We start from the raw sequence: 27,629 nt of genomic DNA on the forward strand, positions 1-27,629 counted from the left end.
TGGTGAGTCGGGGCGGGGGTGGGGTAGTAGATAGTTGGGGTGGGTGGTGGGAGTGGGGGTGGGGGTGAAGCCAGTGTTAAAAATTATTCATACAAGAGAGAAGATAGGAGATATCTTTATTTCTCTTGTTCAAGGCTATATACAATGAAGAGAACATCTCTATTTATAGGAGAAAGTTAACTTGGTGCCAAAGTCACAAACCCTAAAGTTTCTCCTAAAGATAGACATCCATAATAATAAATAATATTTATAACACTCCCCCTTGGATGTCTATTTGGTAGATAATGTGCCTCGTTAAAACCTTACTAGAAAAAACCCAATGGGAAATATTCTAGTGAAAGAAAAGTACACATTTCTAATAATACGCCATTTAATTGCCTCATTAAAAACCTTACAAGGAAAAATCCAGTGGGACAAAAACCTTGAAATTGAAAAAGAGTACAATGCGTATTAACTCCCCCTGATGAGAACTTCAATCCAAAAACTTGAATCTTCACATCTCAATCTTGTGCACCATCTTCTCGAACGTTGCAGTTGCTAGAGACTTGGTGAATAAATCAGTCATATTATTGCTCGAACAAATCTCTTGCATGTTGGTATCACCATTTTTCTGGAGCTAGTGTGTGAAGAACAACTTTGATGAAACATGTCTTGTGCTTTTATGAATCCTCTCTTTAGTTGGGCTATGTATACTGCTGCATCTTCAGTCTTTGGATAGAGTTGCATTGGTATATAATATTATTGAAATCACTCCAAGTGCATTCCTGACTTGCTTTATAAACAGATGTTATCTTTATATGATTTGATTGTCATGTAGAATAACATCGTATGACTATAATCCCTCATAGTCATAGCAAAATATATAAATGCATCAATTGCATAAAGATATGTCACTTTAGGACCCAAAAATTCTGCAAGTTTGTCATTTCAACTTCTTTCAGCAGATAATCTATTTCTTTTGAAAACTCTTCAAGAGTTTCAATAATTCTCAAATAATCAACTTGCACCAACAATATGACAAATTTTGATTTTCACAAAGACATAAGGATAAATAGAGTCATTTGTGCCCTTTTTCAGTAAATATTTATTAAGGTGATAAAATCGCGTTCACCTTGCTTAACTTAATTCATATAAGAATTATGAACAAATTTCTACAATTTGTATATGCTTCAGGCATTTTAAATTCTTCAGGAATTTTCATATAATTTTTTCAAGTAATTCATAGAGGCTGTGACAACATCTATTTCTATTTAAATGATGTGACATCTTCTAGTGTCTAGACAGCAGGTCCAATAAGCTTTACGCTTACTAAGATGCGTCATTTCACTTGATAATAATTTCTACGTTAGCATGCTTTAATAGACGTAGAATTTAGATCCTCACAATCTTTTACAATATTGTGCTATATTGTTCCAAAGATACCGTCGACAATATATCATTTGTATCGGTTCGAAATGTGACATAACTTATTGAGATCTCATCACTTTCATTATTTTAGGTACCTAAACCTCGCATGAGGTTTCATGAAGCGTTATGTTATATGCTCTTCAAGAGCACATTACCTCCTTATTATGACCATTTTGATCATTTGCTCCTCTCCCTTTTCAAGGATTATTGCGTTTGGAACCGATTAGTCTACCATGCTTCATGCATGCTGTAGACTCTGTCCTTCAGGGACATGAATTTAATAGGAGCATTTTGCAGCTGAAATTAGAAATTAATTTTGGGTCAGCAAATGCTTCTAGCATTTGAGTTGAATTATCTTTTGAATGAGGATCATACTAATGATAATTCATAACATATTCATTAGCTGCTTATTCTCTCCCCCTTATGTTAGAAAAACTAACATATATCCCATCTTCTTTGGGGGAATCCATTTTTGTGCATCATGGTAGATTAATTAATCATATACCACACATAAAAACTGTTAGATGGAAATATCTGGTTCCTAACCCTGAACCAACTGTGAGGGGGGAATTTATCATAATTTATTGATCTGAAGCATACAAGTGATGTTGTATACAATATATCATATCTCAGACCTGCACATGAAGCTTTGTTCTCATAAGCAATGATTTAGCTATTTATCAGAGGCATTTACCGCCAAACCAGCTTTGATATAAACCAGCATTAACAAGATGAATTATCTTGATTACATAATCTGAAAATTGTGCTCTCAACTTAATTATTTTGAGCAAATAACTCTGCCTATGTCAACCAACATTAACAAGATGAATTATCATGATTACATAATCTGAAAATTGTGCTCTCAACTCAATTATTTTGAGCAAGTAACTCTGCATATGTCAAACTGCGGGTTGACAATAAACGCACATGTGACCGTCTTATCGATGCATCTATTTAAGACATCACATAACAGGTGAACGGGCCCATATTCACCTTTTATATTTTTTCAGAATTTGGGAAATTCAATCCCAACATTTGCCAGTATAATCAACTTATCATGAGAACAAGCAACAAAATAAATTCTTGAAGAATCTTCTAGTTCTTCAATATGAATACTCAATCTGCACATCATATTTGAATCAGGATGACCAAATTGCTCATGCCATCTGATAAAATTATCTATACTAGTAAACTTCAGGTTTACCATGCCATGTGCTATTTGTTTTAGTAAACTTCTGATTTACTATGACATGAATTCTTTTTCGCATCGATAAACTTCTGGTTACCGTAACATGTGACTTCATCATGCTTATATTGTATTACAATTTTAGTAAACTTCGAATTTACTACAACTCTTATTTCGATCATATCAACTTCATATAATACAATCTCGAACGAATAACGTAATGGCATACAAGCTCTTCAGGAGTATTTAATTTATTCTCCATAATCAAATATTGTTTGGACACTATTGATGTCATAATCTTCTAGATAAAGTCAGCTCTTCTGGAGCCCTTAGTTGATTTTGTTCTATCAAATATATTTTAGATACTGCTGGTATCATAAAAGAATTTTAATTAAACGCTATTGGTGTCATGAGATAAACAATAGTAGAGTTCAAAATTTGCTACTTCGGGAGCAGATTTCTGAATTTGCTACTTCGGGAGCAGATGTCTGAGTTTACTACTTCAGGAGTAAGTTTCAGTGTTTACTACTTCGGGAGTAAAGTATAGAGTATTAGAATATTTCTTCTCAATTACTATATCTCTTCTGGAGGTGAGGCGTGGTATTTTCACAACAAAAACACAGGTATGTATTTATATTCTTTACTAAATATCATCACATTGATCACTTCAGTGATTGGATCTGTATTTGTAATATTTATCAAAAGTTCTCATTCTTCAAGAATAGAACATAATCATATGAACGTGTCTTACCATGAAAAATTATGGTCGCTTAGAACCTTTTTTAAAATATTGCTACTTCGGTAGCAAATCGAGGTATTAATATAATGTAGAGATTTTTCTCTAACATATTTCCAATATAAACCACGATATATAGGCCTATGTATAAATCATCACTTCTGGTGATCATGAATATAGATAAATTTATTGATACTTTAAACTTGCCACTTCTGGTGGTCATTCTAAGAAAAGTATCAACTTAACCATGACATACTAATAAATAAACATAGCATGTAACCTTAGAAGTGAATAAAAAAAAAATATTACACCAACAATAATGAGCAAAGGCTCAAATCACTTTACCTGAGATAGACACCACAATTGTTTGTCAAAGTTTACTAAAACCGGATCTCATGAAAAAAGGTAAACATACCTTAATTACATCACACTTGAATTGTTTTCCTCCACTAAGAGAAGAATACTGCAGATCGAGGCATAAATATAGAGAATATTTCTCTAACATATCTTCCTTTATAATCACAATAAGGTCATAAAAATATTCTCACTTCTGGTGGTTATATATTTGTTGTGAACTCTACCAGAGTTTTGGTGCTTCTAAGTACCAGCAGTTTCCTTCGTTAATCTCTTAGAGACGATAACATATATGATTAACAGAACCACCGATCCTTAATCTTTATTATACCAACAAATTATAAAATATTAGACAGAAATTTTAATTAACCAAAGCCGCGGGTTCATTGTTGATAACTAAGGGTATTAAGGCATTGAGAATATAGGCATTGAGCAATATGTTCTAAGTATCCACACAGTGATAAATATATGGATCACATAATTTTCATCCTTGTTTTCACGTTAGATAGACCATGATTTTAAATAAATGAGTAAAATCAAAGGAAGTACATTCAATCTACATACATGTGGTAGTACCTATTAGCATACTTGATTGATCAAAAACGAATGAAAAGCATTTTGTAGATGAAACTATTAATAACGTAGATGTTAACTTCACTAGTCTATAAATAAATAGTTGGAGTGAACATCTATGAAACATTAATCACATATTTAACGCCATTCTATATTAGTCTGACAAGAAGCATACCAAATTTATTGCACTATAAAAGTTTGGCATATTATAGCATAAGTTTAATTAATCATTCACTGGAAGCTTAAGAAAACAGTAAATTTAGCCGGTTAACCGATTAATTTTTATCATCATATCGTGTCCGTATAAACAAAGGAATTTTGAGACTGCCAGATAAAATCATAACATGTAAACTTAACACGGTGAAGTAGTAAAGATCAAAAACATACCAGGTGAATCATATGCGAGATAAAAATTAGGAAGAAAATCACCTACTTTCGAGATGATGGCTAGAGCCTCGTGCTGATAACGTGTTATAAAATAATAAAGCAAGCAAGAACAATATTGTAGACAAAGAGAGAAGATAGGAGATATCTTTATTTCTCTTGTTCAGGGCTATATACAATGAAGAGAACATCTCTATTTATAGGAGAAAGTTAACTTGGTGCCAAAGTCACAAACCCTAAAGTTTCTCCTAAAGATAGACATCAATAATAATAAATAATATTTATAACATTATTAATGATTTTAAGACTTTATTTAAGATTTTAATGATTAAGATCTATTCAGACCAAATAAGTCCTTAGATCTTAATCTAAACAAATGCACTTGATGGCCTAAGGTCTGAACGATTTAGACTCAGACCTCCATTAAGTGCGAACAAATGAGGCCTAAAAGCACGAAGGGCCTTAGATATGTTGATTGAATTTTTTGTCCTTCATTAAAAAAGGGGCAATTTGCAGGATTGCCCTTCGCTGGGGGTGGTCTTTAATTTGTGGCCCTCAAATTGGTGGTCTTTAACTTTTGCCCTTAAGGCCCGAATTGCATGGGCAAAATTCTGCCTTCTGCCCATGCAAATTATGCCTTAAGGTAGAATTCTGCCTTGCGAAATTCGATCTTGCTGTTTTTTTTTTTTTTTACTGAGCTGGGGTTCGAACCCACAACTTCGGGGTATTAGGCGAAGGGTAAAATTTAAAGACCACCAATTTGAAGGACAAAAATTAAAGACCACACCAAATGAAGGGAAATCCACGCAAAAAAAAAATTAAAAGACTCTGCAATAGATAAAATTATCATTTACTATTTTCCTAATATTTAAGACTTACAAATCCATTGAAATTTGGTTATTAAACCTTTCCTTGTTTAAATATATATCTAAAGTTTAGGACTTTAAAATTAATAAAATTTTACCTTAAATAAATCGTTAAAAAAGTCAATTAATTGGAAGATTAGTACAAAATGTGTACACCTTCTTTTGAAGTAGTTTCTATATGGAAATTGGCAAGTAAGATCTAATGGTACTCCAATTTTATTCCTAATGAACAACCGAATTAGGACCTCTAATCCGTCGGTTGGTTAGAGCCTTGGAGGAGACTTCCAAAGTAGAAGTTACATGGAATTAAAACTTTCAAGTTTAAATCCTTTTGGCGCTAAAAAAAGACGTAATATTAGTCCAACTAAAATATGGTTGCCACGTAATGGCGGCTAAGCTCCATATATAGACCATTGCCACGAACTATCAATTAAGTCTCTTTTGATATTGAGCTTTTACTTCTTCTTTTTTTTTTTTAATATATATTTCAAGTCATTTATTTTCTTCCAATATTGACATGATTGTACATATATATTTACCTACATTTATTTGTTTTCTAATAACGTGATTTTTATTTTTGTTGCAATATATTCATCGGCATAATTCATCAACATTGTGACAATATATATATATATTTTTTTGGTTTTCCATCCGGTGTCCGGTATCCGTATTGGGGCCCGACTAAATCCGGATTCGTGCCGGGTAGGCCCACATTGCGGGGCAAAGCACTCCCTAATAATGATGACTCCGTACCCAAGGGGGCTCGAACTCGAGACATCTTGATTAAGGATGGAATAGTACCAGCCACTACACCACAACCCTTGTTGGTGTGACAATTGGTTTTGTTCTATGGCAATTGATATATATTGAAAGTTGAGACTAACCTCTGATGTCGTGACTGGTGAGTAATGTAATTGATATTCTAGGTTAGGGACTGTCAAGCCTAATTTCAAACCTATATTTATGAAGCACGAATTTTGAGGGATTGAGTTTTTTTTTTTTTTTTTTGTAATAACGTGATTTTCTAGGTTTGGTTTTGTTTTTGTTTTTGCGAAAGCCTTGCGTTGCGATTTTTTTTTTTTTTTACTGAGCCGAGGTTTGAACCCAGAACCTCGAGGTATTAAGCGAAACGCAAAAATTAAAGACTAGTAATTTGAGGGACAAAAATTAAAGATCGCCCCTGAATAAGGGCAATCGTTACAAATTGCCCGTTTTAATCTGAATGCCAACCCGTAGGTAGAAAATAACAAAAATGTTTATCAACCGGCCTCAAGTTTGACAATTGATTCGTGAAAGGGATAATTAATTAAGCTTGACTAACTGTTCGGTGAAAGGGTAAATCATTTACTAGTCAAAAGAAAATTAGTATATATAATCGTTTGAATAGCATCAGTCAAAGTATATATCTTTGGCTTTTTAATATAGCCATTGTTGTGAATTATCGGGCTGCTTTCACATAAACTAGCAATGGCTCTTACAAGAGATGGGATGTGGTCACTCGCTAATGGAACAACAGCACTTGTTACTGGGGGTACTCGAGGCTTAGGGTAAGTGATTTTCAATAATTTAGATTCTTGATTTATTGGTTGGCCTAATTTCCAAAATTTGCTTATTTTTGAATTTTTTTTTATCACATGTGCTTTTTGAAAAACTATTTTTGGAGACAAACAATTTGTGTTTGGTTAATCAATTTGGAGAGCACCCGTACCAATATTAAAGCAATAATTTGTGTTTATCCATGCTTTCAGAAAACTGCTTCTTGGAGAATCTATTTTTTTCAGCTTCTGCTACTACTCAAAAACACTTATTTTTTCCCTAAAATCTTGGTCACACACCTCAACTCTCTAAAATAAGCATTTTTAAAAATTAAAGCAAAAAACACTTTTTAGCCTCCCCCAAGCGCTCAGCCAAATAGATTATGATAGTGTTGTGATCATGTAAAATATTTGTAGAATTTGTTAATTAGTATAAAAAAATTTTGTTTCAAGATTTGCCATTGTAGAAGAACTAGCGAGCTTTGGAGCACACGTGTATACACGTTCACGTAGTAAGGAGGACCTAGAAGAATGCTTGAGCAAGTGGAAAACCAAAGAGTGAGTCCGCAACTTTTTTAACCCAAAAAGTATCAAAAGGCACCAAAAATACCCCACTAAAAAGCGAGTAACCAAACTACCTTTTAGTGCGCAATAGGACAAAATTGCAAATTTACAGTTAAGTTCTATTGCGCACTAAATTAGTGCACAATAAATGTTTTTTATTTTTTGTACAACTTTAAAGTTCTCAAATTCACGTTTTTTTCATACTTTAACCAAAGATTAGTCATGTTTCAAAACTCCGAAATATCAATATTTTATATAGAACTTGCTATCTTTTTTTTGCGGACAACAATGTCGGCTCATTACATCAAGTATACCTAAACGTTTGGATCGTCGTTTTAGGGGTTGTAAAGTACCCCGAAGCAAGTTTTGTTTGTTTGAATCTTGTTATCTTTAGGTTTAAGTGTTTTATTTTATAAGGTTTTGATTTAAGTGTCCTATTATTTAGTCAAGACATTACTTTATTTCGAATGTATAAATAAAAATATTATATTCAAAAATAATTAATCCAATACCAGAGGTTCAAAATAATTCACAAATACAATAACAACATAATACCAAAATATTTAAAATAATATTTTAAAATATTTATCATGTCTCTCCACCAAGGTTCGATCCATAGTGGTAGAGGTAAAAGGGTAGTCAAATAGCTAGACCACCAAGCCAAGTTGCATTTAAGCAATGCCTAGACACTTTTTAATTTTTATAGTGTTGACTAATGCTACTTATCTTGTTTTCTCAAATTGAATTTCCAACATTGAAATTGACATTCAAAACTTCATCATCACGGGATCTCCATCTTGAAATCTACTTTTTATCATCAAATTTTTATCAGAGAATAATGAAAATTGTGCACTAATTTGGGGGAAAATTCAAATTGAATGAGATAATGGACGTCTTTTGGAAAATCGGCCTGGCCAAACCACCTCTGGCCGCTTAACCCGCTAGATCTCAGAAAAATACCAAAAATCACAAAAAAAAAAAAAAAACGCGTAAAACGGATAACCGAGCGCAAAGTTATGACCGTTTAAAGTTTCATCAATTTACAACTAGTTTTTCTCCCTCAACTCCTTAAAATAAAATTGCCTTGACTGAAAACAAACAAGTTAAAACTTAATAAAATAAAACACTTCAACCTAACGGTAACAAGTTACTAAACAAAACTTACTTCGGGGCACTTTACAATCCCTAGAACGACGAACCAAACGTTTAAGCCTACATTATTGTTCACAGAAAAAAATATCAGTTAAAATATTGATATTCCGGAAATGCCGTGGTAATGAAGTTTTGAATGTCAATTTCAATGTTGGAAATTCAATTTGAGAAAACAAGATAAATAGCATTAGTGAACACTACAAAACATAAAATGTATCTATATATATTGCTTAAACCTAAAGATAACAAGATTCAATCAAGCAAAACTTACTTCGGGGCACTTTACAACCCCTAAAACGATGATCCAAATGTTTAGGTATACTTGATGTAATGAGCCGACATTGTTGTCCGCAAAAAAAGATATCAAGTTCTATATAGAATATTGATATTTTGGAGTTTTGAAACATGACTAATTTTTGGTCAAAGTATGGAAAAAACGTGAAATTGAGAACTTTAAAATTGTACAAAAAAAAAAACCCCCTCTATTGCGCACTAATTTAGTGCGCAATAGGACTTAACTGTAATTTGCAGTTTGGTCCTATTGCGCACTAATTTAGTGGCAAAAGGTGGGTTCGTTACTTTTTTTAGTGGGGTATTTTGGTGCCTTTTGACACTTTTTGGGTTAAAAAAGTTGCGGACTCGATTTAAGGTATCGGGTTCAGTATGCGACTTATCATCACAAGTCCAACGCCAAAAGCTTATGGAAATGGTTAGCCATGAGTTCAATGGAAATCTCAATATTCTAGCAAGTTGGGTGAATTAATTATAGGAGACAAAAAAGTTTTAAAATTGAGTAGGGTAACTCAAGTTTTTTTAATTGAGTAGGGGTGATAAAATTTGGAATAGTGATTAGGGAGTTTTGACCATTTTCGGACTTGCCCCAAAGTTGTATTTTTAACACTTTGACCCTAAGATTTATTTTTAACACTTTTCCCCCAAGTTTTATTCTTAACACTTTGACCCAACCAAGATAAACCCTAAAATACCCCCCCCCCCCCACCCCCTGCCCCGGCCCCTTCCCCCCCCCTCCCCCACCACTCCCCTCTCCCTCCCCCCATCACCAAAACCCCTCCCCCCAAAAAATACCCCCGCGACCCCACTTCCGCCCCCACCCCCTCCTCTTTTGTTGCTGTTGCTTTCTTCTTTCATTTAGAAAAAAAGTTCTTCAAGAAAAAAAAAATGAACTCACCCGATTTTCGTAATTTTCGGATTGGAATTTCATTCGTGTAGCACTGACATTACTTCATAGGTGATTTCCGTTCATTTGGTAAGTAAACTAAGGGTGTCAAATATGGCCCAAAAGATGATGACCTGCCCAACCAGCCCAAAGTTTTATGGGTTGGGCTCAAGATAATTTCCTATTGGGCTGATTTTAGCCCAACCCAACATAGCCTACTTTAAATTGATCTCCAACTTAGCCCAATTCTAGTTAGTTTTAAGATTTACTTAGATTTGGTTTTATTGCTTGAGATTTACTTCTTTTTTTTTGTTATGTATACACATTTCTTGTATTATGTATCTTATAAATTTGTGGTGTGTTTGATATGAAGGAAAATACTTTTCACGAAAAATGTTTTTCTCGAAAACATTTTCCACAAAAAATCTGCAAATATATTTTCAGGAAAAATATTTTTCCCGTAAAATGTATTTCTAGAAAATATTTTCCACAAAAACATATTTTTCTAGAAAATAGACTCTTCAAAAAAATTGGGTTAAGTTAGGCAGGTCATAACCCAGCTCATTTTTAGCCCATTTCAACCTAAGTAATTTTTGGGTCAATGTTAGCCCAACTCATTTATTACATCAGCCTATTTTGATTGGGCCAATTTCAGCCCAACCCACCCATTTGACACCCCTGTAAAATAATATTGTTTTATTTCAATTATTCATCTGGGTATAACTGCTGATTTTTCAATAATTTACAATAGCAGCTACAGTTGTTGCAACCAGTGCTAAAGATGTTGTATAAGAGCTTCTGAATTTATTGCAATAGCTGTTGTAGTTTCTGCAACACTTGCAACAAGTTATGCAGTTGTTGCAACTTCTGTACTAATCTGTTGCAACAACTGCTAAAATGTGTATAAATAATTTAGCCTACTTGTTGCAACAACTGTGAAAGTTATTGGACAACTTCTACTCTTTCGAACAACCCACTGACTTGTCGTAACAAGTAGACTCTTGTTGCGACAGCTACATTAGTTTTTGGACAGATTTTACAGCTGTTGGATGAAACAGAGACAGGTGAAGTTCTCTCCATCAAGTAACTGATCAGTTGCAACAACTCACCTAAGTGATAAGTTGATCTTGTTCAAATCACAAATGTATGTGCTGTTGTTAATAAATTGCTGAAAAATTTCCAACAAGTAATAAATCTGTTGCAACAGCTCTGTAACATGTTGGGGTTTTTCCAACAAGTAACAGGGCTTTTTGCAGCAACTAGTTAGTTGTTGAACATATCACAACAAATAGGAAGACTTGTTGCAACAACCATTTATCTGTTGGACTTTATCCAATGAATGACAGGACTAATTGCAATTAACAAATCTGTTGCAGCAACTAAGTTACTTGTTGGGGTTTTTCCAACAAGTGACATGACTTGTTACAACAACTTGGTTGTTTGAGTTTTTCCAACAAGTGGAATAACTTGTTGCAGAAACTAGGTAACTTGTTGTGTTTTATCCAATATATGGTATGTCTTGTTCAACAACTATGTTACTTGCTGCAGTAGATACTGCAATTGTTGTAACAACTATGATATGATTCACCCATATTTAGTGATCAACAAAGGGAATCAATGATATTTTAGTGATAAAACAAGGGAATTAATTATATTTAGTGATCAATATATATATATACACACACACACACACACACACTTAATCAATTTGATGGTATTTTGAGTCATGACAGATGATGAACAAAGTCACTATACACTAAATTAAGTGATGAATAGAGTGATTTGACGTGAACTACTTGATTCACCCATATTTAGTAATGAATAAAGGAAATCAATTGTATTTAATTATCAATATATATACTTAATCAATTTGATGGTATTTTGAGTCAGGACATATGATCAACTAAGTCATTATGCACTAAATCGAGTGATTATTAGAGTGATTTGATGTAAACTACTTGATTCACCCATGTTTAGTCATAAACAAAGGAAATAAATGATATTTAGTGATCAATATATATACTAATCAATTTGATGGTGTTTTGAGTCAAAAACAGATCATCAACTAAGTCACTATGCACTAAATTAAGTGATCATTAAAGTAATTTGATGTGAACTACTTGATTCACTCATATTTAGTCATAAACAAAGAAAATCAATGATTTTTAATGATCAATATATATACTTAATTAAATTGATGGTATTTTGAGTCAGGACAGATGATCAACTAAGTCTATATGCACTAAATTGAGTGATCTTTAGAGTGATTTGATATGAACTACTTGATTCACCCTTATTTAATTTAGTGATAAACAAAGGAAATCAATGATATTTAGTGATCAATATATATACCTAATCAATCTGATGGTATTTTGAGTCTGGATAGATAATCAACTAAGTCACCGTACACTTAATCGAGTGATCATTAAAGTGATTTGATGTGAACTCTTGATTCACCCATATTTAGTGTTAAACAAAGGGAATCAATGATATTTAGTGATCAATAGAGTGAAAATTTTACAACAACTAAGTACATTATTGCAACAGATGATCCGTTTGTTGTAATAGATGAGTAACTTTTTGTAACATTTAAGCCATCTGCTGCAACATATTAGTAACTTATTGCAAAAGCTTCAGCAACTGTTTGAGTTTTTGCAACAACTCAGCCATCAGTTGCAACAGATTACTCAACTGTTGTAACTATTTACTCAAAGAAACACTTTGATTATTCCCAACAGTTTCTTAATTGTTGCGACATATGGGAAATTTGTTGCGACATCTGCAATAGTTGTTTGATTATTACCAACATATTGGAATATGTTGCAAGAGATTTGAAATCTGTTGGAAGAGATTTGAAATCTGTTGCAACAGATTTGTAACTTGTTTGAAACTACTGAACATAATGTGAAAATCTGATGACATACTGAAAACTGTTTGATTTTTATCCAACAGTTGCAGAAGATGTTGCAACAGATTCATAATCTGTTGCAATAACTTTACTCATCTGTTGCAACATTAGCAGCAACTGTTTGATTTTTACCAACAAATTAGAAATTTGTTATAACAGATTTGTGACTTGTTGCAACAACTCTATGACTTGTTGCAACATTTGTTTAAATTATTGCAACAACTGTTTAAATCTAATATTTGCTGGAAATAGACACGAACATAGAAAATATATACTGAACATAGTGAACGTAAAATACATCCAATTCATAATACTGTTTAACAATAACATAAATCAAACAAATTGACAAAAAAAATAGATTGGATGACTCGGCAGTAGAAGATTTGGCAGTCTGATCATGTAACTATTTGCTTTTTTGTTTGCTGTCGGTCATCACCTTTTCGATTGATGTAGTATTATCGTCATCAGCTTCATCTTCGCCATCTCCATCTTCAGTTCTTTCTTGGTACTAAACTCTTTAAAATGTGTATCATCATCATCATTATCTCCATCTTTGCCATCTTCAGATCTTGTTTCTACTTCTCTTTCTTCTTCTACCTAAGAGATTGAGAGGCTTCTTTGGCCCCCATTCTTGTATTCAAATTGTTGTTCTTGTTGACGCTGAGTTGCATACTCAATTGCAACTTGATTTTCAATTAGTAATGCTCCTGCTTGTTCAACGAGCTCATCTAGTGAAGTCTTGCGTTACACTACAACAAACGTAGACTCTAAAATTAAGGGAAAAGGAATTGAAGCTAAAAACAAGAAATTTTCTTGTTATTCATAGCAGAAAAAACATTTGTTTTTATTTTTACCGACAGATGAGGAATCTGTTGCAACAACTGATGAAGCTGTTGGATAAAATCAAAACAAAGGCAAGCCCCTTTTTCATAAACCTTACAGGGACAACAAGAATAACAACAACAACAACAACAACAAAAACATTTATTTCACTACCAGTGTACGATATTTACAAACACACAACCACAAGAGTTTAAACAAATACACCAAATAAGGGTTTCTTCAACTTGCAACCTCAACAACTGTTTGCTTTTGTCAAATAATTGCTGGAATTGTTGCAACAGCTTCCTCAGCTATTGTAAAAAATCAAAAGAAGTGCAGCCCCTTTTTCATTAACCATAGAAGGAGGAACAAGAACAAGAACAACAACAACAACAACAAAAACATAAGATTTCAATAGCAGATATGCTATTTACTAACACACAATCACAAAAAGTTAAACAAATGCACCAAATAAGAGTTTCTTGAGCATGGACCAACAAAATAAACAACTTTGAAGAGAAACCCATGTTCTTTTTCTTAAGCATGGAACAACAAAATAAACAAATTTGACGAGAAACTCATTTTACCCATTCCTGCTCAAAATCAACTCTTTTATGTATTAAAGATCCTAACTTTACTAGAATTACTTGCTTGAACACTTTGTATTATCATTCATATTTATACCCTTTGTCGGTATAGTTCTAGAAAATCTTTTTCTTGGCCTCAAATTTACTATCCATCAAAATTAACTCTTTTCTGTATTAAAGATCCCATCTTTAGTAAAATCACTTGCTTGAACACTTCATATTATCATTCATATGTATACCTTTTTAGGTATAGTTCTAGAAAATCTTTTTCTTGTCCTCAAATTCATTGTCCATCAAAATTCACTCTTTTGAGTATTAAAGATCCTTACTTTAGTGCAATTACTTGCTTGAACACTTCATATTATCATTCATATGTATATCCTTTTAGGTATAGTTCTTGATTTTTTTTTCTTGGCCATCAAATTCTAGACTAATTACAGCTCACACCCAATTCACCATACTGTAAAATCATTCTAGGAACCCATGTTCTTTTTCTTAAGCATGGAACAACAAAATAAAAATTTTGAAGAGAAACCCATGTTCTTCTTCCTCTTCTTATTTAACCAAAAATCATCAGTGATTGATTTCAAAACCCTAACTTTTTGAGCCAAGTGAATGAGAAAAAGAAATTACCTGAGAGAAAAACGAGAAGCAGCAGCAGAATAATAGAGAAGCAGCAACAGAAAAATCGATGAAAGAAGAAGAAGAAGAAGAAGAAGAAGAAGAAGAAGAAGAAGAGGGTGAAGAAGGAGAAAGAGAAGCAGGAGAAGAAGAAGAAGAAGAAGAAGAAGAAGAAGAAGAAGAAGAAGAGAAACCCATGTTCTTCTTCCTCTTCTTCTTTAACCAAAAATCATCAGTGATTGATTTCAAAACCCTAACTTTTTGAGCCAAGTGAATGAGAAAAAGAAATTACCTGAGAGAAAAACGAGAAGCAGCAGCGGAATAATAGAGAAGCAGCAACAGAAAAAGAAGAAGAAGAAGAAGAAGAAGAAGAAGAAGAAGAAGAAGAAGAAGAAGAAGAAGAAGAAGAAGAAGAAGAAGAAGAAGAGCAGTTCGCCGAAGTAGCAGGAGGAGTTCGCCGGAGTGGAAGAGAAAAGGAAGAAGAGCCATTCTTCTTCTTTTTTTTTTATGAGTTTGAAATAAATGAGTTGGGGTGTGGGGGTTAAAATATGGATATTTTTGTATTTTGTAAAAGATTAAGAAGTTTTATAAATTAAATTTCATACCCCATTTAACTTAATCAAAAATTTAAGTGGGTTTTGACCTTGGATGGTCAAAGTTGTCACCATTTTTTATTTTGAGACTTGAGTGTCACCTTTAGTTTATTTTTCCTAGTAAGTTTGTTAGTGTAATATATATTTTATTAATGATTAATACAATGTAAAGCATGAAATATTTGTACAAGCTCCCCCATGAAGACATTTTAAGTAATTAATTAAAAAAAAATTAGATGAGTTGGTCACACAATTCAATAATATGGCATCAAAGAAAACAATGGTTCTAGCGCTGAGTTTTAGTCTCACTCAAATGATTTACAAGAATGGCTATGGAGGTGATTGGTCATGAAATTTTGACCCCACTTGCCTCATGAGAAAAACTTCAAGTTCAATAAGGTTTGACTTTTGACCTTGGAAGATTTGCCTATAAGGCAAGCTGCGGACAAAAGTTTAAGACCACCCATTTTTAAGGTCATTGGGTGTAATTTCCTGGCTATCTACTATTAAAGAAAAAAGGGAAAACAACACAAAATACCCCTGAAATGTAAAATATTTACCTGCACATGTCCCCTTCTAAACAAATTTTGCTTCTTACCTAACCGGACAAAAATATTTACCCGAATACCCCCTCGCCCAAAATGCCTCTCTCTATGATACCATTGCGGTATATTTATATATCATGATGGTATCATGAAGGACTAAGAGAGGGACTGAAGCAGTCCTCCATGATAACGTCTTAGTATATTTATGTACCACGATGGTATCACGGAGGACTGAGGAGTGTCTTATTGAAGGGCTAAAGGACTGAAGCAGTCCTCCACGATACTATTACAGTATATGTATAAAAGATGATGGTATTATAGAGGTTTTTTTGAGAAAGTGTATTTTGAAAAAATGAACATGATACCATCTCATTATATTTATATCTCATGTTGGCATCATAATTTTGGAGGCATTTCGGGTAATAGTTTCAAGGGCATGAAAGTAAAAGGGTTATTGGCGGGTAATTAATTTGTTTTCAGCAGACATCGACATTCTTTCGCCAAGAAAAAAATCGTGAACTTGGCCCAATAAAATAGAAGCAGACCTATACGTGAGGGGGCGTGATATTGAAAACATGATTGAGCAATTAATCAAAAGTACTCTTATGTCTCTAACAGTTTAAACTTTTAGAAGTCAGATTTGGTGCATAACTTGAAAACTTGATGTTATAAATATGATCCACCACTGTTTCTCTTTAAAATAGGTGAACAATGTTGGTATTGTTGTAGTAAAAGAGGCCACGAAAACTATCTTTAAAATAGGTGAACAATGTTGGTATTGCTGTGGTAAAAGAAGCCACGGAAACTACTGAAGAAGATTACTCCATGACAATGGGAACAAATGTTGAAGCTTCATACAATTTGTCTCAACTTGCTCTTCCTTTGATTAAAGGATTCTGGAAATGGGAGCATTGTGTTCCTCTCATCTGCAGCTGGGATTGCTTCAGTACCTTCTTCTTCTATCTATGCTACGTCCAAAGTTAGCAACTCAATCTTCTCCTTTTGCATTGTGCATGCTCAATTTCCTTTTTTCTTAAATTTAAGTTATATATACTGACAATATAAAATGTTTTATATTATTTTGTAATTTAATTTGTGTTAGCAGGTTAGTTATTAGTTTACTTTATAACAATGATTTACATGTGATCACCAACCTGTAGTAACAAAATAACAATAGAGTGACAAATTATTTTTCTATCTTATTAAAGTGACTGAACTTTCCACACTATAATAATGAAGTTGCTAAACTTTATCATTTATTAAGTTAAAATCATAAAGTAACTGACTATTATCCAGTATGTCAGTATAGTTACTCAACTTGCTCATTTAACGACAAAATCTACCTATCATTATTGATCTTACCTTTATAGTGGATAAAAATCAGTTACGTTAATATAATTAAATAGTTTATGACATTTTTGTCATGCTATCAAATTCAATTACTTTAACGCGATAAAAGATAATTATATGACTAGAAAAATGTTCAGTAACCATACGTGAAATTGACTATGTAATGATTTTATAAGTGACATGATCGTAAGTGTAAATAGTTCGATGTATAGAACTGATTTTTTTTTCCTTTTCTTTTATTGGACTCCATTAACTTATATCAGGAGCCATCAATCAACTTACAAAAAATCTAGCATGTGAATGGCCAAAGGAAAAAATTCGTGTCAACGCTGTTGCACCATGAATCATTAGAACTCCTCTCATCGAATCAATGAATGTAAAATTTCCAATTTCATGATTTCCTTTTTTTTTTTTACATTGTTATTAATAACTCTGTAACGACCCGTTCGTTACTTTGACTTCCGGGGAATTCGAGACCTTGACCCCTTTAAAACACCTCCCGATCTTCAGGCTCTTAAATCGCTAACTTGATCGAACCAATCGTGCGAGTCGCGTGTAAATATTGAATTTGGGCCACTTGGCCCAGTTATGCTGCTATAGCGACAGACCTGCTGCCCCAGCGCTAGCTCCAAAACGGCATGAAGCTCCGCTGAAGCAGAGGTGCAGGATTAGTAATGGACCGTCCCAGCAGTGGGGCTACTGCTGAAGTGATGCCGCTATAGCGACCATTGGACCGCCACGACGGTTGACGGACAATTATTTCCCTATTTAAACCCCATTTGTTGACTTGACCTAATATTCATTTCCCCCAAACCAGCAGCCGCCATTAAGAGCAAATTCCAGCCCTAGAGACTAAAATGTTTGGAAGGTAATCTACTTAAATCCCTCTTCTCTTCTCCTTTAATTCCTCTTTTTCTTCTCACACCATTAGTGATTATGGTAGAATACTAAATGAGGGTTCTTTCCTAAATCTTCTAATTTTCCTAAATGGATTAAATTGTTAGAGGCTAATAATGGCTTATGAGAATTAGTAAGGTAAGTTTGACCTAGGAAAACCTTGTTTCCCATAAAGAAGGTGAAATAGCATATGCAATAATATAGTTGAGTATGTTGGAAATGATGATTTTACCCCTATGACCCCGATATTCCTCAATTGTTCCTCAGTCGAATGTATCCATTTTTCTTAAACCTTCTGGATCTACAAGTTCCCTACGAAGATGGAAGATGGAATCCAAATAGATATTCGCACACCTGTTCGGCCTAAGGTAGGTTACAGCTTCCTTTTTGTGGTAGACCCGGTTAGACTTACATATTCCTGTATTAGATGAAATGGAGAATGCATGCATAGGATTTTGGAGATTGGGATGGAATTCTTAGGATGGTACTGCTATACGATTTATGTGTTTGGGCTTTTGGCCTGTAGATTCCCTAGGTTCATGTGTTGGTATCCCTTGGGTATTGGTGGACTTTATGTGACTTGGGAAGACTGGTTGTTTGGTACTTAGCTCACTATTTTCCATTGATGAGGAGTTCCCGTATGAAGTGCATAAATATGTCCTATGTTATTAATATTAACTCATAATTTGGTATTGATAGACGTGCCAAAAGAATGTGAAATGGTTCTAGACTGAATATTTAGTGGCGACTTTCATAAGTAAAAAGTGTATTTATCATGTATTAATGTCGTTAGGAAGTAAAGGAATGAGGTGACATTGTTGTCGTGATATTGTCTGTGCTGGGCATTCGTGATCACTAGTGTTAATCTCGTTCATGATAATGCAACATCTTGCTTGTTGTCATTTGAGACGAGGATGGTGATTCTATTATGGATTATTATGTAGTCTTTTCATGATATTGTTGGTGTGCCCATGCGTGGTACTTTTGATATTGATTTGATTATTGACATTAAACTCATACATTGCATGCATCCTCATCCTTCATGATATACTGTTAATACATTGATGATACTTAAGGAAACACTGTTATGAGCTGGCTCAGTGGGATGAGAGTGACGTGAGGACCGGTGTCCGATGCTTATCCCGGAATTGAGGATGAGTGGTAGCGATTGCCAAGGTTGTTGCCGGAATCGTGAAGTAGCGGTTATCGAGGTTATTGCCAGAACTGTAAGGTACATGGACTTCGCGGGTCCCTCATGGGTTGTGCTGCCGAGATGTGATGTTCCATCATTAGAGTACATATGTATGGTGCATATACATGCATCCATATTTCATACATTATTGCATTGTACCTTTTGACTTCTCGTGATATTCTTGTGATCTAGTTGTGATATGCGAATTCGGATTGGATGTATTGAGACTTGAAACAGTTGGGCTCAGTTGCTATAACCATAGGCCATGATCTTGAATTACTTTTGTTGATTCTCATTGGCTCAGTTGTATATTTTGGCTTCTTGAATTTAGGCGAATAATGAATATCAGAATGACGAGATGACTTCTCGATACTAGGAGCGGATAGTGTAATGGTAGTTGACTTGGGGTACTTGAGCCGAATTGTCTATTGTATGTTAGATGAGTTAGAAGGGAGTATAATATAAGTTAGGCAAACGGATCACTAGGGGAGAGTTGATGAGAATAAAAACCCTTATTGTTGAGACGAGCATTAGGTAATGGGCACTATTGACCTAGTTTTACATACCATGCTTATTTGTGGACTCTATTACTGATATGTTCTTCTAACCATTTTCGGCCTATGATGCTTACCAGTACTAGTGTTGTACTGATACTACTCTTGCTACATCCCTTTTGGGCTGTAGAGTTTTTCAGGTTATTTATTGTTGGAGTTTCCGGAAGATGCACGGTGCCTATCTTGAAGGCTTCATCATTTTCATTCCGAGATGGAGGTAATCTCAACAGTACCACATATGGGCACATCAACATTATCAATAAAAAGGCTACACAATAAGCCAGAATAGTATCACAATCCTCGTCTCAAAACAGCAACAAGTAAGGTGCTACAATATTATTATCAAGATATATCGCTAGTCACCGATATCTACTATCTCCACGTGGCAATGAGACAACAACAAATAGTACAAGATAAGTCACATCACAACGGGGTGGCTAGTCCCAAAATCATATAACAAGGCCCAACCTAAGGCAAAATCCAACCCAACTTCATACCCGAAGGTTTATATGCATTCTCCGACAATGTCTTCTACATATATACTTCGCTAATCGAAGTCTTACCATAGGTAAACCGTAACCTGCCTGGAAGGCCGAACAACAAAGTCTCCAACAATCACACTTTAGACTTTCCTTTCCTTTGAGCCTCGTGATAATAGAAGTCTAATCATATCCGAAATATGCGATTAGAATCAAGAAGAACATCATTCAAACCCTTCTCTACTCAAGACCCAAATCCCCAACCTATGGGACAGGGTTTAAGAACTAGAAGGATGAAATTAGGGATCTAAAGGTCTCAACATGAAATCAACACTCTAGGTGATCAATTCCCATCAATTACAAGCTAGAAGAAACAACAATTTACTCAAATTCGTTTTCTAGGCAAAACCCCCAAATTTGGGTATAAACCCTAACTTCCAATTCCATAAATTAGCCACTAATTAGGAATAAATCATGCAATAATAGATTCTAGTCATCAATTTCATGCTTAAGGAAGCTAACCTAATCAATAAATCAAGATTACAAATCCTAGAAAGAAGAACTCATTGAACCCTCTTTTAATTCTGAAACTCTTAGTGAACTAGCATGATAAGGGAATCCTAAGGTGATTATGGAAAATGGAATAGCAAAGAAGATAGAAGGACTTACCACAAAGATTTTCCCCATAGAATCACCTTGAAATGCTCCCAATAACACCTAAAGTCAAAATAATAAAGAATGAGGGACTTAAGGCTTTTAATACTCATTTAAGGAATGTATCTGCACAATGCCCGCTCTTGCGACAACGAGACCGCTGCGGCTGTTAGCTACTATACACATTGGCCTCTCCTGCGGCATGGCCACCGCCATAGCGGTGCCACTGCTGCGGTACTAGTGTCGTTATAACGGGACACCAAAACCAGAAAACTCCCCAAAAAAACACAATCTCAACCCAAATCCCGACTATCACCCGAGACCATCTGAGCACATACCACATATGCAGACACATATAAAAATACGCTATGAACACACTCGTGGCCTCGGAATTCCCAACGAAGGTCTCGGTGATCGAGTCAACCCCCGTTACCTCAACATTAACTTCCCAACCTAAGTCCCGAAATGCATTCTAGTGCATTGGGAACCGAACCAAATATACTATCACGATCCATTTTACTAGGCCGTGTGGGCACCTATCATTCCCACCGCGATAGGCAAACCCTTATCCCAACATAACCAATTCAAGTAAAGGCAAAAGAAATAAAGATAGAATAAATCTCAACTCATCCACATAAGATAAAGTGCTGAAATACTAAATACAACCCCATAGATCTGGTCTGGTCATACAAGAGTACTAACTATATACTATGAGTCTGAAAGATGGTAAAGTCTCATAATACAATTGTCTCAAATAAGAGTAAGGCAAATAAGTAAGGGAAAGAACATCTGGGAAAAGGCCGTCATCACGCTCACCCTGGAATGACTCTACAGCAGCCTTGTTGATCAGCCGCGAGGGAAAAGAGTGAACCTGTCTAATACTCTGCATCCATAAAAGAATGCAGCAAGCGTAGGTCAGTACAAAACAACGGTACTGGTAGGTATCATAGGCCGACTAAGACTAGTTGACATATATAAAGACAATAAGGTAAAAGAAAACAAGTAAATGATATAATACAAGTCATGCTTTTCCATGTAACCACCGTTCATATCCAACCTTATGTTATAGCAACTAATCTCAATTGTTCCAACCATTCACATATATCAAACAAGTCTACTAGCACGATCCAACCAACGTAGTCTAACTCACAAACAACCAAGAAGTAAAATCAAGCAATGCAATATGAGGTATGAATGCAATGCAATACCTGTACTCTTGTACTTGATACGCTCAAATTACACCTATTAATGGTATAATGCGGACGTTGTCAAATATAGTAACCCAACAAGGTTGGGGTCGAATCCCACAGAGAACAATATGTAGGCGATTTAAGCAGATTAAGAATTATCACTAACAATAGCTAGACCGAACGCATCAATGGTGATTTTTGATAAGGTTTTGATAAAATACGAAATGTAAATTCTAATCTAGAAAGCAAGAAAATTGATCAATGGCAACAAGAATGGGATAAAGGAAACTACTTCTCAAGTAACGATCCAATCTATTTCACGAATTATAAATAATGGCAAGTTTATGTTATTTAGCCTCGGATAATGACTCTAAATTAACTTCTTCCGAAGATTAACTAGACTACCCAATTGAAGATCCCTCAAACAATTAGGAGCATTAAGAACACCCGAATATAGCTACAAGTGGTATTGCCTATTCCTATGTCAATTTCCATTAGATGAGGGTTAACGCCCTAAATTCATGTTAATTATTCTATCCCAACTCAGTTCTCCTCTTCCGAGTTTCAAACAAAGTAAATGGGTGAGCTCAAGGATTAGCTAATCCATTGAGAAACATTCAAGAACAAGAATAATTAAAATAACAAGAACTTACTTGATTAAGAATAATGCAGATGAATAAATAAGCATAACAAGAGTATCAATCTTAATTGTCACCAAGAGATTTCCATCAACAAGGATTAAATAAAAGAAAGAACATTTTTGTAGAAACCCTAGCCTCCAAACTTGTGAAAACTGCCAAAGATGTGTTTAGAAAACCCTAGTTGGCTTTTTATAGGACTTGGAATGGCAGAAATCGTCAAAGCCCAAGTTCTGGTCGAACTGGGATAAAACTCCTTCTACGCGAACGCGCAACGTTTCGGCTCGAACGCGTGAAATCACGTACGTTCTTCAGCGCGAACGCGTAGGGTCACTGACGCTCGTGGGCGCGGACGCGTGATTTTCCTGCGCGAACGCGCAGAACAATTTTTCCCAAAAATTTCCAGAATCTCAATTTACTTCCAGTGATCAACTTTTTCTACTCTTTTTCGCTTGTTTTCCACACTTAGGCTCTAGGGACCTCGTATTACCTGAAACATGACAGAAACTACGTAAAATAACATAGACATGCTTAAAAACAAGTAAAACTTATAGCCGAAAAGCGTCGATTGTGGCGTAAAATCACGCCACATCAGTACTCCGATGGCGGAATACCTCCACGCCTAGGCAGCACAACCCATGGGGGACCCGCAAAGTCCAAGCACCGTTACTCCACACACAGCTCAGAGGACCAAATATCCAAAAGTCTCATAATATTAGTGTTTCATATCAGTCACTCCGCACACATCCCAGAGATGACTCAATATCAAATATGTCTTAGAAAAATATCGGTCACTCCGCACACAGCCCAGAGATGACTCGTATCAATATGTCTCATATCAGTCACTTCGCACACAACCCAGAGATGACTCAGTATCCAATGCAATAATGTATGAAGTATGAATATGATGCAAGTACAATATCAATGAATCATATCAATCAACCATGCCACGAAGGGGCGCACAAGTAATATTAGCATCAAGGCAACGAGATTAACCACAAAGGAGTCACAACTCTCAATTTTACTAATAATCAAGTCTCACAATATCACATTCATCAATGTTTCCTTCTCATTTCTATGATCAGGACCAATCACAAAGCCTAACAATATAGTATTAATATTTCTATCTCGGTCATTCCATGTCACAAAGCCTAGGGTGACTCAATAATCAATATGCTATGAATATGAGTATGAATATAGGACAATGCAACTATAAACCGTGAACAATCTTAAGTTTCAAGTTGTGCCAAACATAGCGCACCAATATCACAAATAATACACATCCGCGCCATACAAAGCACACCAATATAATCAGTAATGATCCACACAGTAATCATAATGAATATCCAATTTCCATGACAATAAGGGCCAAATATCCCAAAATTGCTATACCAATAACAAGGCATACACTAAGTACTAGTATCAACATCAAGTAATTTCATCCTTCCGTTTGACTTCCAATTCACAACAATCCACCAATGTTATACACACGTACCAAACAAGGTCCTATGGAGTCTACAGGCCACAAGCCCGATCAAACAAGTCACAAGCAATACCAAACCCTAAGGCAACATCCAACCCAAAAGTTCATACCCGAGGGTTTACATGAAATCTCTGACAATATTATCTAAATATATGCTTCGCTAGTCAAAGTCTCACCACAAAGGTAAGCCGTAACCTACTTGGGCCGAACAGTAAATCACGGACCACGAGCTAATTCCTTGCCCTCACAGTGAGTCTCCACACAATCAAACTCTAATCAAATAGAGATTCTATGTAAAAATACGAGAAGAACAACACTCATATTGGTTATATTCTATTTGGGTCAAACCTGCTCTTTAATTTATGATCAAAATACTAATTTCAATACCCAAACCCATCATTAAAATCAAAGGAATGTTCAACTAATCCTTAAAATCCTTTTTATATGAAAAACCCCCAATTTGAGTCTAAGAACCCTAATTTTTTATTCAAGAATTTCTATGAAATAATCATGGGTATTGATTACTAAGCTTGGAGACATGATAATCTATCATAAATATCAACAATTTCATCATTAAACTCCATCTTTTCATCAATTTCATTTTAACACTTTTTCTCCTAAAACCTATGAACACCCTCTTTGATTCTAGTTATTACTAGGTTAGAATCATGCAATAATAAATTCTAGTCATCATATCCATGCTTAATAGAGCTAACCCAACCAACAAATCAAGATTTTTTAATCACAAGTTCATTTTGGAAGAAAACCCCAAAACCCACTTAGCCTTCATACTCTTAGGAAGAATCTTAGCATAGATTAATGGTTAAAAGAAGTGAATAGATGATTCTAAGGTCAAGCATGTTACCTTTGTGAAGAACTAGTGAAAACCCTCTCTAAATCGTCTCCCTAAGCTTAGAGATATGAAAATGAAATAATGACTTAAGGTTGGGGCTTTTAACACTTATTAACATCAGATTCTGCCCGTCGACCGCTTCAACGGTCACCTGGCCGCTTTGGCGGCCACCAGACCCCTTTTGCGTCCGACCGCTTTGGCCGCCACCCGGCCACTTCGACGGCCACCCAACCGCTTCTGCGGCCACCAGACACCAAAAATTTTCTGGTGTCTTCCAAACTTGGAATTATCACTCGGAACCAACCCGGAACCTCCCGGACACAAACCAAATATGCAAATATACATAAAAATGTGCTACAAACACACTCGTGATCTTGGAATTCCCATCGGAGGTCTCGCTGACCAAGTCAATCCCCGATACCTCAAAACTAACTTTTCAACCCAAGTCCCAAAATGCACCCGAGTGCATTGGGAACAAAACCAAATATGCACACAAGTTCTAAATGACCATCCAGACCTCGCGGAATCGACGGATTTTCGAAAAAGATCCGTTTACCCAAAAGTCAACTTTGAGTCAACCATTTTTCTCTTTAAACCGAATTTTCGCAAAAAGTCACCCGAATCAAATCTAAACACCTCGGGAAACGTGTCAACAGTCCTCTCGGGTCAAAAATGAGCTAACCAAGCTCGAAAAAGGGTCAAAAGTGTCAGAAATGCAATAACGACCAAACAGATCGTTACATATATGCATAAGTTCTAAAAGACCATCCAGACCTCTCAGAATCGACAGATTCCCGAAAAGATCCGTTTATCCAAAAGTCAACTTTGAGTCAACTCTTTTCGCTTTAAGCCCAATATTTCTTAAAAGTCATCTAAAGCATATCCTAACACCTCAAGAAGGGCGCCAGTGGTCCCCTCAGGTCAAAAGTGAGCTAAACAAGCTCAGGAAAGGGTCAAAAGTACCGAAAAGATTATAACGGCTAAACAGATCGTGACATTCAGTGAAGAACGCACCACCTGTGAGAATTTGTTGCAACCTGCAGCTCGCATGTGATGCACGCAGGGGTATTTTTTTCCAAAGCTGTTGCACGCTTTTGGGATGTTATAAATACTCTCCTAGGGTTTTGTAAAAGACATTCATTATTAAGTTCTTGTCTCTTTGTAGAAAAAGCACTTGGCATTGTTTGTTGAAGATTTTAAGAGAGGAATATTGCACTTTTTGTTTTCTTCTTCATAACTCATTGTAAGATTTATGCATATTTACTTTACTCTTGTCTTTTATTTAATGAAAATAATTAGCTAAACCCATTAGCTAAGGTTGTGGGACCAAATGCGTTAGTTATGTGATTGGGTTTTTATATTTCAACTACATTTGTATGTGAAAGGTATTTTATATCAACTCTTCAATTTTTAATGTCATTTAATGGTGGCCAACATTATTTATGCCTAAATACTTACACTTTGCTTGAGAAAGAAAGTGAAAGTTAGGAAAAGAGTTAGATAGCAAGGATTTGGGACTTTAAACCCTATCTAATTGCTTGAGCTAGAGATAGGAAAGCTAACTTGAAATAAAATGGGTGTTCACATTTTCTACATTCTAAGGCTTGAGAAAGCTTAGTAATGACATTTATCAATTTGGTCGAGAGACTTTTGATAAATATACGTAGCCCATGTCTAATTACATCTAGACACATAGATAAGTTGGATTGATACTCATTTGCATTACTTTCCGTTGAAACCACAACCTTAGTCCTTTTACCAATATATTATCTTTTTAACAACAATTAGCGATAAATTAAGTTAACAATCTTCAAACTAATAATTACTATGCCCCCTTCCCTAGAAATATAGACTAATAGTCGAGCGTTATACTTAGCAAGTATACTTCTTCATTATATTATCTATGGGGTTCGACCCCATCCTTGTTGGGTTCTGTTTTGACGACGACCGTTTACTCCTATTTTAAAGGTGTAATTTGCGCGTATCAAATTTTGGTGCCGTTGCCGGGGAATACGGTCTAGAAATTTACCAATTAGTGTAAAAATCTAATTTTAGTCGTTATTTATCTTCTTACTTTCTTGTTGTTGATTGTATTGATTTAGGTGAAATGATGGACTCTGATTCCGATGATGGCATAGTAGAAAAGACTGGGTATGCAGCCGTTATCCGCCCACCTCCTGTCCAAGGGAACGCAAGTTTCTATGTAAATAACACCATGCTACACCTACTTAACACTAAGGGCTTATTTGGAGGTCTAGCCAATGATGACCCGAACAGGCACCTTAAGAACTTTCTTGGGGTGTGTACCACCAACCTGCATCTGAGCGTC

At 35.1% G+C, this 27,629-nt stretch overlaps 1 pseudogene; it reads left to right on the plus strand.

The window, feature by feature from the left end:
- Positions 1 to 6,973: 6,973 nt before the first annotated feature.
- On the plus strand, positions 6,974 to 17,757 carry LOC132630357 (tropinone reductase homolog; annotated as a pseudogene).
- Positions 17,758 to 27,629: the final 9,872 nt, after the last annotated feature.

The sequence above is a fragment of the Lycium barbarum genome, chromosome 3 (assembly GCF_019175385.1).
Source record: "Lycium barbarum isolate Lr01 chromosome 3, ASM1917538v2, whole genome shotgun sequence".
NCBI lineage: Eukaryota > Viridiplantae > Streptophyta > Magnoliopsida > Solanales > Solanaceae > Lycium > Lycium barbarum.